Source organism: Cornus florida, unplaced genomic scaffold (genome assembly GCF_030987335.1).
Source record: "Cornus florida cultivar Cherokee Brave unplaced genomic scaffold, ASM3098733v1 CherokeeBrave_3.0.0_Hap2_Chr02, whole genome shotgun sequence".
Classification (NCBI taxonomy): Eukaryota; Viridiplantae; Streptophyta; class Magnoliopsida; order Cornales; family Cornaceae; genus Cornus; species Cornus florida.
This window is the reverse complement of record NW_026775572.1, coordinates 57,940,639-57,956,641: the sequence shown is the minus strand read 5'-3', so window position 1 is coordinate 57,956,641 and position 16,003 is coordinate 57,940,639. Positions and strand designations below refer to the sequence as shown.

Genomic DNA, 16,003 nt, shown 5'->3' with positions numbered 1-16,003 from the left:
CTATGGAAGGCAATTTAATCTACAAAAAGATACCAGAAGGTTTCTTAGTGAATAAATCATGAGTGTACAAGGGAATGTCATTATTTTTCTGATTCTATATATATTGATGACATCCTACTCATTTAGAATGATGTGGAAGTTTTGTCATCAATAAAGCTGTAGTTGTTCAATTACTTTTAAATGAAGGATTTTCAAGATGTAAGCTATATTCCTAGGATCAAGCTTTTGCAAGATCAGGTTAAAAGGAAAATAGGCTTATCTTAATAATCCCACATTGATAAAGTTTTGACCAGGTTTGGTATGCATAACTCAAAGAATGAGTTCTTGCTTTATTGATATGGATTGCTCTATCTAGTAAGTAGTTTTCCAAGACTAACAGAGGAGATTGAGCAAATGAGACTGGAATTATATGCTTTGGCATATGGGAGTCTCATATATGCCATGGTCTATACCAAATAGGACATCCGCTACATTGTAGGGATAGTCAGATGATATTAGTCCAATCCTGGACTTGATAACTGGTCTGTTATGAAAAATATCATTAAGTACCTAAGGAGAATCAATGATATCATACTCATTTATGGATGTGATGATATGGTTCTAGTCAGGTATGTTAGTTCTGATTTTCAATCAGAAGTAGATACTATGAGGTTCATGACTTAGTGTATGTTCACTTAATGGAAGGGAAATCAGTTGGTAGATTGTTAAGCAGACTTCAACTATTGACTCAAACCTGCAGGTGGAATACATTGCAGCCTTAAAGGCGGCAAATGAAGCCTATTGGTTTGATCTCACTGATTTAGAGGTTGTGGAGTATACTAGCCTACCTATTGAACTATGTTGCGATAATAGTGCAGAAGTAGTCCAAACCAATGACCCAAGGTTCTATAGAGGAACAAGATACATTGAGAGGAAGTATCATGTTCTACATGATATTGTCCGGCAAGAAAATGTACTTGTAGCTAGAACATTGCATTGAAATATAACTTTGTTGATCCATTATCAAAAATGTCATTGATTAATAGTTTTGATCGTCATCTGGATACAATTGGAGTTAGGTGCAATTTGAATTGGCTATGAGGGCAAGTGGGAGCTGTTGGGATTTATATGCCCTGGCATAGCAAATTCCTATCTGGATTATAGTGACATATATTCCTGACATATCTGAAATATTTATGATTTATATAATTGGTGAATTCAATGTATTATATTTCGATTCACTATGAAATTGATAGTATCCCTGTAATTACAAGAAATATTTATATATATGTATGTGATGGCAATCAATGCATGATATATAAATAGTAATTATAAATTGTTCATAGTCGGTAATTATGGATGGACTTATAATTAATTAAGACTAGAACTGAATCCGCGTTAGGTTGAGATATGTTGCGAGAGCCGTCGTATGCAATTGCTCCCTATCACCGTCATGGCATTTGACTCTTAAGCATGAGAAAAGTATAGACTCTTTTATTAATTAATAATTACTTTGATTTGTTCGGCGGATTTTTCGGGATCCTTAGACCGACACTTTGGGTAGTTATGTAATTAATAGTTATATTTTCAATATTTGCATCATTGCTACTTGTATTTATTTTGTATTGATTATGGTTGATCACAAAGTAAATTCGAAGGCCTTCGTATGTTTTTAGACAAAATGATTTATTATATATTTATTTATTTAAATTATTATTTTTGTCAAACAAATGTTTTATTGTGATCGAGTCAGAAATAATCAAAGGTACCAAAATAAATATATTAATTAAGTAGTCGGATTGATGGCTTTATTTATCCGATAACTAATTATGCATAGAGGGGTCAAAGTGCAATATTAACTTAGAGGTTATTTATTATTTAATTGGAATTCAATTAATTTCTTTTAGTGGAGTAGAAATTAATTTATGAATTAATTGAATTGAGTCCATGGACCGGGCCAATTATTAATTCATTGTAGCCAATAAAATAATACGCCCAATGGATTCTCACTCATAGCCCAACTTGATATTAGAATCATATTAGATTTGAGACATGTGAATTAGAGATTGAGAATGATTTGTTGTTTCCTTTTCTTTATCTTTATGTTGCCTAAAAATATACATGGTCTATGTATATTTTTAGGGGTGATTTTTGGAAGAAGTAAAAAAGTAATATATTTTCTCTCTCTAGAAAATTAGGGTTAGTGTTCTCATCTAATGGAGGCTCCCACAAGCCTAGTTTTCCAAGGTCATTCATGGAGGCTTATGAGTGATTCCTAAAGGCAAAACAATTACTAAGAAGATGGAGATCCATGGAAAAGGTGTCTAGCAAAAGGGATCTACAATAAGTGAGAACATTCACTTTAGAGGAGAGATCTAAGGTTTACTCAAACCTTGATGTAAGTATTCAATCTTTTAATTGAATGATAAATCATGTTTTATTTTTGCATAAAACTTGTCTCTATGTGATAAATCAAGATCTATGAATTTAAATCCCTCGAAAAGTTTTTAAAACTAGCACGTTTCCCAACAGCTGGAGCGTGGTGACACTGTCAATGCCACTGTTCGCACCCTCATTCAGTACACTCTTTCCCTTCTATCCATTCATCTCTCTTCTCACTTTCATTGCTTCAATTTCACTACAATGTTCTTCTTTCTACCGTATAGTGGTTCGAATCATCTTTATATCAAATTCGGGGTTTGGTCTATTTGTTAATCGTTTTTAATTGGTTTTTGATTATTGTATTTCGTTCAACAAGTATTGTTCTCTATAAATTAGAATAATTCGGTTAGTTTTAATTGCAAATTAGAAATTTGAGTGGCACCCATTTCTTGATATGGGTTTATGAACACGGACCCAGAAAACTATTTAAGTGGGGGCGGCTATCTTTAACAACAACCATATAAAAAATGTTGTGAGGGCAATAGTAGGATTTTTCTATAATTTCAGTGGTGGCAATTCTAAAATTTTAGGGTTATATATTACAAAAAATGGAAAATCAATGGTATATAGTAAGAAGAAAAAAAAAAAATCAGTTTTAATTTAGGGATAATTCCTAAAAAATGGAATTATGGAGTGCTTATGCCAAAATGATGGAGTCAACGACACCTCTTTCCAAAATGATGGAGTTTTTATCTAAGTCTGTGTCACGCCCCAAGACCTAAGTCCCGGATTGTGAACACACCACATGGATAAACTACAATCTCAAATACTAACATCCCTGTAACCTGTTTCACATACACATCATCATCCACCTATCCATTCCCATTACAATCCCACGCAGGAAAGTATACATGTAAGATACATTTATTACAACCGTAAAGTCTCAAAGTCTATACTGATGTTTATTACAAACCAGGGATGTAACTGAACTAGTCTCATACAACACTTTGTCTCACTATTACACATTGTCTGTTATACAGAAGAAAACACCACAACCACAATTCCCGACCCTATCTATATCTGAGGAGGAACGTCCTCCACGACATCCTTGCCATGACCTGAAAAGATTTATATATAATAAGAATGAGCAACCACAACTTAGGGGGAGTTGCCTAAAGCGCACTCCTTAATACCTCCGTGAATCCAAACATAGAACAGATATAAGATAAAGGGATCATACATGCTCGGGAATGACATGTCATGTGATATAATAAAAATGAAGTGCAATGCAATGCTAATGCCAATGCCAAAGCCACTCCCCATTTTCCTGAGACAACAACCAACCACTCATCCCAACGGTTAATGTATCCGGCCCAGGGTAATCCCCAGCATCACGAGAAGAAGACTGATCATCTGTCTCTAACCCAGAGTAATCTCCAACGCCATTTGGGGCCCAGTGACTCAACCACACGCAGAGGATGTCTCTACGTCTTCTCTAGATCCATTAATGACTTGGACACAAGGTAATCCTCGTCATCCAACTTTCCACATTACTCTTTTCTAATCCATTTCTCAACAACCATCTAATGAGATGATTTCATTTTCCTTTCCATTCCAAACTCATCCCCATAACCATGCGAGATGAATGTACATTTGTAATGATATAATGTACCACATTCTGCAATCAACATTTAAATCACAACTCATGCACAATAAACATGGTTATTGCATTTCTTCCAACACACTAGCATGCTCATTAACAAAATCAACTCAACATTGTCACATTAAGTTCTTGGTTGTATTCACATTAAACTTAAACCTTTAGGCATGCTTTCTTTTCACAATTATATCATTATAGCAACAAAGAACTTAACAACAATTCCAATATTCAAGTGTACACCTTATCATAGGAAGAAAACACAATTTAGTTGTCAAATTTCAATTTCAGCATAAAACAAATAGAATTGATTCACCAAAGATAAAGACTGTGAGATTTAAACAACCCTACTTCAAAAGAAGCTTAAAACCTTGCTAGACAACAATCCAAATCAAACCAAGGATGAATCAAAGCCACCAACTTTGTAATAAAATGAAGAACACCACCTTGTAGTCCAACCAAGGACCTTCCTCTTTCAATACCACTTTCATAAACCAGAATTTGAAACACCCATGCAACCTTTATACCAAAAGAAAGTTCAACCTCTCTAGACCACTTTTCATTCACAGAGTCATATGAAAATCCCAACAATAGTATCCCAAATAGGCAAGAAATGAAGATGACTATATAAAAAGGAAAGAACGAAAATGCATTCTGCCGAATTCCTATCCCCAGTCCTTTAGATGTATTACAGTGTGATTACATGTATAAAATATTGCCTCATCACCTATATAGGTGTCATGCTCTAAAGTGGTCAAAAGTAAGACCATGTGAAATAACCAAAAGGCCCTTCCATCTTTACCAAATACCAAGTATGCCATTTGCATATTAAAAGTCTACTATGACCCTCTTGAAATAGACAATTGGCATAAAAAAATTAAAAAATAAAATAAAATAAATGAAAAGGAGCAAATCATCTCAGTCTGACCAAAACATGAAAATTTATTTTACATTATACTTTTATTCCCAAACCGCCAATGATTTTATAAGGTGTGTATATATATATATTATATTATCTTTCCCCAAAAGCACCACTGCCCATGCCGACAATGCCGTCGTCGCACCACTGCCAATGCCGACAATGCCGTCGTCGCATCACTGCCACAACCGTCGCCGCGACTCTCTCTCTCTCTCTCTCTCTCTTCTTCCTCTATCTCTCTGCCGTTGCTCTCTCCCCTCTATTTTCCTTTCTATGATTCTCTCTCTTCTCTCCACCATGGTCTCTAGCCACCATTGATAAAGACTATAATATATAAAATATATGCACACATATAAGCGTACATGTGTGTATATATTTTGCATAAGTAATAAAATTTGATTGATGTTGCCTTCTTCAAAGACCCAATTGTATCTGATATATATAATGTATGCAAACATTCAATTAATCACATCAGATTGGTATCCAACATATTATTTCAATAACTTATACATACATACATATATATATATATATATCCTTTGTAGAAGTAATTGAATCAATCTCTCTCACAATATAGTTGCACCTTCTGATTTATACAGACACGCATCCACAACCACCGGAGCGGCGGTCGTCGGCGCACTTGCGGACCTACTTCTCCCATTGGGATCCTATCCAAGAGGAGGTGAAGTAGCGGCAATCGGAATCGACGAAGCTCTGAATCGATCGGCAGCGCCGGTGACGAGAAAGGACAATCCGCCGTAGATAGGAGGAATTTTGAGGAACTGTACTTACCTTAGCTCTGTTAATGGTGTAATTGTTTTCCCAAAAGAGAGATGATGAGAGAGTAAGGGTAGGTGAAGAGAGAGGAAGGACAATTTGGTAATCAAGACATACTTTTATAAAATTCCATCGTATCGAAAAAGTTGACTTCGACTCCATCATTTTGGCATAAAGCATCCATAATTCTATTTTTTTTTTAGGAATTATCCCTTTAATTTATAACAGCATTGATGTGTATCCAGGTTATTCCCTGCTAACTTTTGCTAAATTGCTGCACTTTTTGTCATTTAGAAATGGTATTTAGTAGCTTTTGAGTAACACGTTCGGACGCACACTTGCACACCTATATTTGTGCTGATATACATACATGGCCTTCTTTTAAGATGTTCTAGGAAACTACATTATTTACTGAAAGAACTGCCACTGTCCCGCGCTCACTCTACTCTTTGGTGCAAAGAAGACAGAAGTTACCAAGCAAGTTACATGGTTCTGTTATTGAGCGACTTCTACTATAACATCCAGTCAAAAGGCGTGATATAAAACCCAAATGGTTGCCCTGCCAGTTGCATACTAGTTACCAGCAAAAGTCATTTCTCTTCTTAACACAACCCAAAATATATAATTTTTATATAATGCACAAAGTGAAGTCTTCTCTGCTGCAATCTATAGATTTGTTGATATAAGAGATGTTTCCTCTTAACATATTCAAGCATTTGAGATTCCTTCAGCTTGTGGCAGATATTGTTTGGTCGGGACAGTAATATACTCTTCTGAGGCTCTGAAGATTGTGCACAAACTTTAACCTACTCTCAACCTTCCAAAAATGTAAGTTATTTTTATTTTCCAGGTATTTCGTTTAATTTCTTCAGTCCCATTAACACTATCTCATGCCATAGTGCTTATGTTTTTATCAGTTTTATTTGAAGAAAGAAATTGGGAACTTTCTATCCTCATCCGTCTAAATAAAAATTTATGCATTGAAAAAGTGAACACATTTATAGTCAATTATTGCCAAGGACTTGGATCATGTTAAGCACATTATATGTGAGTAAGCTTAGAGAGTTGTATGATGGAGAAATTAAAAGAAAATAAGAAGATTTACTTTCAAAGTCAATGCAGTGAAGTTACAAAAAGTACTTGAAGTTTAGGATTTGATGATTTTTACTCATATATAGTTGATTCTGCACATAGGTTAGACGAAAGTAGAGCGATCCAGAAATTTTAGAATATGACCTGTTTAAGAAACTATAGTCATTTAAAAATAAATAAATAAATAAAGAAAAATAAAGAAAAAAGAAAAGAAAAGAAAAGTTTGGGTATCTAAAGTTATAAAAGCTGTGGAATATACAAGAATAGGAACCATTATATTTGTTTCTTTATTGTGGGGCTTAAAATGTCTAGGTTATGGTTCTACTATGGCTTAACAATTTGTCCAAGAAGATCATAAAACTTGAAAAATATCTAACGTTTGGAGGAAAAGATCTATGTATTTCATATGATTCTGATAGAACTACTCATAGCTGCACCAATAATTATGAGCTCAAATTTGTCAAATATATTGGTAATATGATATCTGTATTTACAAAGTTTGTGCATTATGACTGCAAAATGAAACAAAAACTATCAATTTACTATAATGCCAAAACCATTGGAACTATTTTGTTCCATAGGCAAATAATGAAGAGGTCTAAAGACAATATAGAAAGGACCTTAGTCTTATACATGCTGACTTAAGAAAATTGTATGATGGTCCTTGAAGTATTATTTGATATATTTGCAGAAAGAAAGGGGGCATATATTAGATAAGTTACTTGATCACAATATTTATGTTAATAGTGCCAACTAGCATAAGAACAAAGAGTGATAAGATATTCGCATTTTCTACAAGTAAAGTTCTTTTCTTCCCCCTCCCTCCCTCCCTCCCTCAATAAGTAAACTTCATTGAAGTAGTGCACCATACATATCGTATACAAGAGAACAACCCACATCCCGAAGCACTTTAATACTAAATGACAATCCATACACCAACTGAGACAGCAGGGAGCAACTCTCTCTGTCCCCAAAAAAATGTTCCTTTTGGGAAACTGTGGCTCACAAGTGCTTGTGACTCACAGTTTCCCAAAAGGGACAATTTTTTTGGGACAGAGGAAGTACTTTCTACACCATAGCCTTCCAACACAACCACTTTGCAAATTATAGTACATCTCCACCACAGATTTGGTCTGCACCCAACTAACCCCAAATAGGAACAGCAAAGACCCCATCTTTGGTAACCCTGCAGGCAAGAAAAGGTGATCCACAGTCTCCTTGGAGCCACCTTTGCACATGCAGCATCATTTGGGGAGCATTATGCATTCCAAATTAAGTTGTCAATGGTCAAAATCTTCCTGTGCTGACATCTGAGGCAAGCAATTCCACCTTAAAAGGAACTTGGTGCCATATGGGGATATGCCACAACCCATCCGAACACTAAGGATTTGTGGTTTGGTGGCTGAGATTAGTCGACTGTTGATCTTATTATGAAGTATAACACGCTTTGACTGTCATGCCCCAAAATTTAAATACAGAATCATCTAGTCCAACACTTAAATTTGGTTTGCGACTTCAATTCAACTTCCAGATTCATCCACCATAATATTATTTAAAAAATATCACTGATATGAAATCATTCATTATAATAAAACCCACAAATAACCAAAATATTGACTAACAAAGTTCCATCTCGATTACATGGAAATCTCATAAACCAAATGACCCTCTATCCTATAAATTTGTTGTTGTCACTAGAAGAACTTTCCCTTGAAGATTGTAGAATTCTGATTTATGACTGGACTTGCATTTTTTCATCATAGCAGATGTGAAGATGAAAAGCGTCCCAGGCCACCTTACCACATCTCCAAGGAAAAGGCAAAAAGTTTATGCATTGACTTTCGATCTCTTGAGGTGAGCCTCATGGACACTGTCAAAAGCTTGAAGGAGAAGAATTTTCTCAGCGTTTGAATTTTAGATATAGCAGAAAATGATGTAAATGCCTGTGCAATGGAAAAATATTTGTGGAATATATATTATAATTCTGCAGATTGGATAATTCCCACATAGGTCTGCTGTTTCCTTTTGACACCAATAATCTATATGACAGATTGACATTTTGAGTGTTTTGTAGACAGTCACATGACAAATCCACTTTGCTGAAACCTATAAATTCTAATGCTGTCTGAAATCTATTCGTTCTAATGCTGAATAAAGAATACACGTAACATGCTACTGGAATTACAATATTACACACACAGAGAGATTAGAGAGAAACGTATATATACATAACTATTAAAAATCCATTGTACTTTCCAAATGAAAATACCATGAACTAATAAAATGTTATTGTTTAAAACAAAATCGATAACAAAGGCTCACCAAAGTTTTTGCTGATCTACCAGTCCAAATGAATATAAACTAGATAATAAAATTGCTAGAAAAATAAACTCGTTTTTTCATCTATTGTCTATCACCTTTGGAATGAAAGGAATTACAGAATATTTGCTGAATCTACAAGAGATCCTCATATTGTTATCGAAGTAATTGAAGACGCTATCGGATTTAGGCTTTCAAGCTTGAAAGGGGTTACTGAAAACTCAGTGAATAGGCATATTATGCTGATTTGGTTATGCTTTTCTTTTGTCATTCTTTATCGTGGTCTGCTAGATGAAGGTGGTTCTGGCTTTGTGTTGCGCGTTTGATCGCTGTAGTTTGCTTTGTATTGGTTTTGTTAGGTGGTTTCTTGGATGGCTTTGATATGTGCTTCAGAATCTAATCACATGTCAAATTCTTCATCAGCACTCTAAAGTTTCTTCTACTGCCTTGAGAGAGTTTATCTTGGTTGCTTTCTTTTGCTCTTTCAAGTTTAAGGGGTGTTGTATAGATATGTTGGCCGGAAGCATTTCTTTGTATTCCATTCCTCATTCTTTTTTTTCTGCCCCTTTAATTCTCTGTTTAGTGTTGGTTAGTTATACCCTTTCTATGTTTTCTAGAGAAATGCCTCTTGTTCTTGTTGTACTTGTTGATCTTATTCAATGAAACCACTTACTCATCAAAATAATAATAATAATAGTAATAATAATATATAAATAAAAAGATATCATCCTTGTAGATAGATTGCATTCCAGTATAATATTGAGTCTACATCTATGCATATTGAATATTTGACCAACCAAAGAAAAATGCTTAAATACATTGTCCAAGTAAAATAATTTCAATATTGCTTTTAGATTAGGTCCTCTCCACAGTTAAAGTTCTAACCTTACCAATGGAAGAAACAAAGTGAAAGCCAAGAAGCAATATATGAGGTGATATTAGATCAAAAGATGAGACATAACTGCCACAACTACTGAGCTTTTATTTCAGAGGAAAAGATTAAAATTAGCAAAATGAGTGCTCTACAGAAACAACGACATGAATTGCATAGCTCCATTGGTTCATTAAGATTTCCCCAGTCCCTTTTGAGTCGTAATGTTGCCATATGCAAGCAATCACCCAGAAATAACCTAATTGAGTATAATAATTTGGCAAAAGGTACAAATTTTACTGTCTGCATCAGAAAAGTTAGTCCTTCTTAAGAAATATTATATTATAATACAAAGTGTAAAAAGGGGCATCATGGTCATTTAGAAGCATTGTTCTGACTTTGGTGATTCACTGATATCAACCAAAGATAGAATTCTTATTAGCATCTGAATATGGTTAGTCTAAATACCGTGTGTGGAAGATGAGACATTATCAATCTTAAGCCAGAAGTGTCAGCATAATCAAGTATCTAGTTCCAAAATCCGTAAATATATAGGATTATCCAATAAGGTGACTACATAAATGAGCTGGTCATCCCTTCCATCATGAAAATATCATAGCAATATGCAGTCCTGCATTTAAGATCTATCATACATTCCTGGGAGACTTCACCCTTTTAGTGCCTTTCTTATTATTCTCTCCAAGACAAACATCTTCTTCTTTTCTCACCATCCACTATTTTTTCAAGCGATTTAGATATGGTAATATTTGTGTCTACTTTTTTCTTTAAAATATTGTCTTCTGGATTTGGGATTTGATGATTTATGCAGATTTAGACTAGTTTTGCAGAATTTCAAGTTAGGGATTTTTTATTTTACAATGAGCAGCTGAATTTTGTGCGTGATAGGGACATCTGGTTACTTAGCTTCGTTACACTGTTAAAGCCACTGTTCACAACCTCAGTGAGAACCACTCTTTCCCTTCTATCTATTAATCTCTCTTCTCACTTCATTACAATGGTCTTTTTTCTACCATAGAATCATCTTTATATATTGTAAGCTTTGAAACTTCATTACACTGTCAATTCCAATCACATGTTTAGAAGCTTGTATGATAGTAAATATGGGAAAATAATTTTACATGTCTTCACAGTGCAATTATATGCTATGCAAATTTTGGTGTAATTCTCCTAATAAAAACTTCAGTAGTTGCCAAAAGTTTAATCACTGTTATTCTTCATAATTTTTATCTCAACCATGCATATCATTTAGCCTAAAATAATGTATAATCTAACAGTACGATTCCACTTGCCTGTTAGTTTCCCAAATTGATTTTACTCGCTGCCAGGATCTCCTTTCCAATCTTCTCTTCTCTCACTAGAATTTCTAACGTACGATCTTTTCAACTCTCGATAAGGTTATATAGCTAGAATTTCAATGGTGCTAAAACCTATAACTATAACTTGTAATTGTGTAGGTCATGCAACTGTTGAGATATTTAGGTTACATAATCAGTTTTAAAAATAAATTTCTCCTCCCAACCACCAAAATACATATATATGAGTATTCCATATTAACAATTTATTTATTTATCTCTTTGTTATATCATTTTGTTTTTAACGGCTATTACACCCTGCACGGTCTGAATCTCCTTGATGAAATTCTCTAGTGAGGAAAAAGATGCAATGGTGAAAATCCCAGCTACCATTCTTTATGATCTGTGTGGGGGTGAAAATCTTATCAAGCAGCTCACTTTATGTTGTTAGAGCTACATTTATGCACAACATTTGAAACTGTGAATCTCATACGCAATCCATTGTAAAGGCACATACATGCTCTTAAATGGATAGTGACAAGTGTCACAGGAAAATTTTGGGAAGGGTGAATAATTACATCTTTTCTACAGGCAAAAATCACTTGAATTCAAATAATCTTTAACAAGAGCTGAAAATTTATTTGTTTAAATGTTTTTTTTTTTTAATTAAAGGAGTTACTATTTTTCCAATGCATAAATTAAATTTGAAATGAAGCTAACAACCAATTTAAGACACCAAAAGACATCCAGTGTAGTTTTCTGAAAATAAAAGGGCAAGTACTTTTAAGATTTTCGAAATTTTTTACATTGTAATGAAATTCACTTCCAAACTAAGCTTTTATGACACGTTACAGGACTAACAAGAAAACTTACCATTTGCGTATTGCTCTTCTGTTTCTCATGCATGGCAATCTGTATACTACTTTGTCCACAAAACTGAAGTACGCTTCGCTCGAAGGTTTTCTAGTTGCTATGATCAAGTAAGGAACCAGAAGTCCAAAAGCAAATCCCAAGCCAACACTCAAGTAAAACCACTTGTCAACGAAGTTGCCGCCATTTTCATTCTCAACAGTCTTTGGTTGACCGGAATCCTCACCTTGGCATTTAACAACAAGGGGAGGTCCACAAAGACCAGGATTTCCAGCATAAGTTGACTCACTAAAGGTCGTCATCTGCCCCTGATAAGGAATCCTACCAGAGAAGCTATTATCTGATAGATTCAGATAACCCAAAAATGTTAATGATGACATGCTTAGAGGAATTGCACCCGAGAGCTTATTACTTGACAGATCTAGAGATGATAATTGACGCAAACTTGAAATGTTTTCAGGGATTTGGCCTCTGATTTGGTTACTTGACAAGTTCAAGGCCACAAGACCTGACAAATATGTCATATCCACCGGAAAGTCCCCATTTAAATTATTTCCAGACAGGTCTATGGAGGTCACCAGGGACAGAGTCTTGGTGTATTTTTGAGTTCCACCTTTTATATTTACAACCAAGCTTTCTTCATAGTAACGACCTCTGTACATCCCATATAACAGATAATGGTTTACTTTGCGCTCTTGTGCCATAGCTTTCAGGTTACCCAAGTTGGCTGGAATGCTACCAGTCAAATTGTTATGAGCAAGGTCAAGGACTTGCAATGAACTTAAATGTCAAAGCTCAGTTGGAATTCCTCCAAAAAACACATTTGACCTCAACTTAAGAATTCTAAGGTTAGCGAAACCAACTCCAAACCATGTTGGAATATTACCCGAGAACCTGTTGTTTCCAAGATTCAGAGTCTCTAAACTTGATAAATTCATGAAAGAAGAGGGGACTTCTCCTGAAAGCATGTTGTCACTTAGATGCAATGACTGAAGATATTTCAACTTACCCAAAGAACTTGGAATCACCCCAGACAAACTGTTGTTTCCGAGGTCTAAAGCCTTTAGGACAAAATAATTCCCCATGCTTGAAAGAATACTTCCTGTTAAGTTGTTCCCAGAAAGATCAATGACTTCAATGAGGAGCATTTCTCCAATGGTGGCTGGTATTTCTCCGGTTAGTTGGTTATTGGAAATAGAGAGGAAGACCAAAAATAGCAAGGATTCACTAATATTCTGAGGGATTGGACCAGAAAATTGATTGTTGGAGAGATCTAGTACCTCAATCGGGGTAATAGGTAAAGGAATTTGTCCTTCAAAGAGGTTGGAGCTGAAATCAATAACTGAAAAGGGAGATGCATTGAAAGGATTTTGGATCTGGCCGTGTAACTGATTGAAGGAAACATTTACCTGCAGTAGATTAGAAGAAATATCCCAAAACCAGGCTGGTATGGGACCTGAAATGCTAGCATTTGAGAAATCAAAGGCGGCGAGCTCCTTCTGAGATTCAAGCCAAGGTGGGAATGGAGGACCCAAGTGACATGAACCCATTTCAAGATTGTTGACTTGGAATGGAGGAACCCAATTGGAACTGACATTCAAAACGAAGGAATTTGAAGATAAGAGTAACGTCTTCAGTTTACTTAGCTTTGAAAAATGCACTTCTGAGATGGTACCTGTCAAATGATTGGAAGAAACATCCAAGACAGACAATTTTGAAAGTTCCCCAAAACTGTCTGGGAGAGTCCCAGTAAATCCGTTCCCTCCAAGTCCAATATTGGTTAAATTTTGCAGTGTCCCTAACGATGCAGGGATGGGACCTCCAAGCAAGTTATCGTTCAGTCCAAGTTCCACAAGATTTTCAAGCTGACCCAACCATTCTGGCAATTTACCAATTAGCCCATTGTTGCTCAATCTCAAGTACAAAAGACTAGGCAAAGGACTCTTGGAAACACAGTATCCAGTCCCTTCAAGTAATTCAGGTAAACTTCCTGTCAAGTTGTTACCAGATAAATCAAAATTTATCAGCTTGCAAAGTTTACCAATGGAGCTGGGGATTCCACTCTCAACATTATTAGTAAACAGATCAAATTCTGTTAGAAATGTCATGTTCCCAATGGAGGAAGGAAGTTTTCCATGTAATTTATTTTCAGCGAAATTGAGAACCTCTATTTTTCTCCAGCTTCCCCGGAACAGTTCAAAGCAGCTGGCACTAAGGTTAATGTTGGCTGCAAGGTTTAAGTACCGTAAGCTTGGAAGCTCACTGAGACCAGGCGAAATCCTTCCACGCAGGGCACTATTACTCATATCAACATGTACAAGACTGGTGAGATTTGCAAGCCAATCAGGGAATTTCGAGTTGAAGCTGTTATAACTAAGATCTACAACTTCAAGTGCAGTGAAATTAACAGAACTAGGAGATGAAATGGAACCAGACAAGCTGCATCCTGAAAGATGCAACTCAGTTAAAAATGGGAATGTGTTTAGTACCTCTACCCAGCTTGAACCCACCAAAGATAGATTAACACGGTTCATCTCAAGATGTTTTAGTGAAACTAGGCCATTCATCCATTGAAGATTTTCAACCCTTAGACTGTAGGATTCAGAAGAAACATCAAGACATATCAAGCTAGAGAGGTTTCCCAAATTGGGAGGAATTATGCCACTAAACCCTGCATTTGACAGGTTTAGATAGTGCAAATTCTTCAGATATCCAAAGAATCCAGGTATTGGAATGTCCTGAAATGTGTTGAGACTCAAGTCTAAATGTATCAAGGACTCGAGCTTAAGCAATGAAGGTCTAATCTGTCCAGTCAAGTTCCAAGATCCATACCTGGTTGCAGAATCAAAGCTAGATGGAAACGAGGTGTGAAGATCGATTACAGTGACAGCTCCAGTTCTATCATCACACCTGATCCCCCACCACTGACAACAGTTGCTTCCATGCCATGATGAGAGCCGGTTCTCGGGATCTTTCAGGCCATTTCTGAATTCAATAAGTGCCTCACGATTTGATTCTAAACAATGTGTGACATTGGCATCACCATTACAAGCAAATTTTGTTGTTGTGATACTGATAATAGCAAAAATCAAAAAAAAAATTGAAATTCTTCCCATCAGTTCAACTCTTAAGTCTCAAACAATGAACAACCATGAACAGCTAATTTTCTATATATGAGATCAGTTTTCTTGATACTGAAGAAGTCCACGAAATGCGCATTTTTTAGATTGAGTTGCCATCACTTTTCATGTAAACTATTGTTGTTAAGAATTTAAAATTTAAAAGACCGTTGAGTACTAAACGGTCATTGGCATTAGTATAATGTGACTGACACAATACATTTCAGGTTTTAGCTGATTAGAGAATTAGAAATGAATGATATAGGTCGGCCGGCAAAGGAATTTGGTTTTACATGATACAACAGTTGTATCCGGGGAAGTTCAACTACCCTCCGGCCTTCGGGGTTAGAAAGCAGCAGAAGTTTTGAACATATAGTGATGTCCACTAGCCTTCTTTTTTATTTTTTATTTTTTTTATTATTATTATTTTTTTGGGGGGGGGGGGGGAGTTGGAGTTGTTCGTGTTGATACAGTTCGAGTATCAACATTAGAACTAATTATGGGCAGGTATATTAACGTTTGAAGGGACAAAGTCTTGGTCACAAGTTAGTTCACATTTTGTTGGCAATGTGAACTATTCATTATGGCTTCGTTTGGTTAGGTGGAATTAACTAAAAAAGAAAGGAAAGAGAAAATTGGTTTCCAGCATCTGCCTATTTTTTCCCAAAAAAATATTCACCAATAAAACATACAAAAATATTATTT

At 35.5% G+C, this 16,003-nt stretch overlaps 1 pseudogene; it reads right to left on the bottom strand.

Moving 5' to 3' along the window:
* Positions 1–12,178: 12,178 nt before the first annotated feature.
* On the bottom strand, positions 12,179–15,406 carry LOC132296276 (receptor-like protein EIX2; annotated as a pseudogene).
* Between the last annotated feature and the right edge of the window lie 597 nt (positions 15,407–16,003).